The sequence below is a fragment of the Frankliniella occidentalis genome, unplaced genomic scaffold (genome assembly GCF_000697945.3).
Source record: "Frankliniella occidentalis isolate FOCC.00 unplaced genomic scaffold, Focc_3.1 Scaffold6, whole genome shotgun sequence".
Taxonomy (NCBI): domain Eukaryota; kingdom Metazoa; phylum Arthropoda; class Insecta; order Thysanoptera; family Thripidae; genus Frankliniella; species Frankliniella occidentalis.
This window is the reverse complement of record NW_026267136.1, coordinates 564,993-566,486: the sequence shown is the minus strand read 5'-3', so window position 1 is coordinate 566,486 and position 1,494 is coordinate 564,993.

Here is a 1,494-nt window from a genome sequence, read left to right as displayed (position 1 = left end):
ACGAACAATTTCTTTGCAATACAAAGAACGAAAATTGTTCGTAGCGTTGCAAACTATTTAGTTCGTAAGCTTTTTACAGTGTTACCAACAGTTTTAAACTGTTAATTGGAAAACAGTTTTATACTGTAAAATTATACTGTAAAATTATACTGCATGTAAAATGTTGTGCTCTGTCCTAGGACAGAGTGCAGATTTTTACGATGTTGAGCGGTCATTATAATTAACGGTTTAAAACTGCCTGTTAATTGTAATCAACTGTTGAAGGTGCTGTAGATTTTTTTTTACAGTGCAGATCAAGCGTTGTGACGACTTCAGAATTGAAAATTGCGTGGAGGCGGTGGAGAGAGACAGAGACAATGAAGAGAGAGAACTACGCAGAGCAGAGACGCGATGGAACTCATGGCGGCATTGCAGAGTGGGCGCTGAGGCTGGCGCTGGCTCTACAGGGTGCTTGAGACCTCATTACCCAGTCTGTAGGGCAGGAAGGGATAGGTCATTCCTGGGAGGCATCCACGCGCCACGCTTGGCCGGAGCACGAGCCGCCACTAGCACCCTATGAGGTCATAGATGGAGTAGATAGATAGATAGATAGACGCACAAGACAACGGACCCCCCCCCCCCTCCCCCCTTTCCCCGTGCCGAAGTCATTACCACGCGCCCTTAGCCGCCACCACGAATCAAAGCCTCCCCCTTCCCCTTCTCCGGAGCCGTAGTTGAGCCCGGGCGAGCACTTTCTGTCCCTGGCTGCCGTGTGCTTCGTAGAGGGTTGCCGCCGGTTGCCTCCCCCTTCTGTTATAGCCTCTCTACTAACCTTATCGCGAGTCCGCTGCTTCATAACCACTAGAGCGGGGCGCTATAGAAAAGGATTTTTGAAATTGAGAACGCGGAAAAGTTGCCATATCCGATGACAAATCCAGCCCAAGTTTAACTTTTGAAATCGGTTAATAATTTCCGATCCCGCAGAGCGTTTGAAGTTTCGCATGGCGCTCTTATGGCAAAAAGGATTAAAAAGTAAAATTTCCTGATTTCGGCTTTCCAGCGAACATTTCTCAAAAACGAATTTCGCCAATGCAAACTATTAAAAAAGACGTGTCTGATGATGTTAAGAGCTGGGAGCCAACCGCATAGCACCCCATAGGGCTGCAGCCCAAGGAAAATTCGTGCACAGCACACAAATTCAATTGAGCTTAGACAGAATTAGTTGAGAGAGAGCCTTCAGTTCTCCGAAGGCAACTTTTTTCTCATGTTGGCCCTTGTTTCGTTAATCAGGAGTCTGTATTTTAAGAGCATGGTGTGTTATACAGTCGATTGGACCTCTCCAGCCTCCCTTAGTCCATTTCCCTCGGCCAGACTAGCAAAACACAAACGGGCCTTTGTGCACCAATCACTCTGGGTGCTGCCTGTGTGCTGGGTAAATGTGCGGTCAGGTTGGAGTGGGCGAAAGGGCGAGGGGGGAGGGGAGGGGCTACTTCCGTAGCCGATGACGCGATGGGA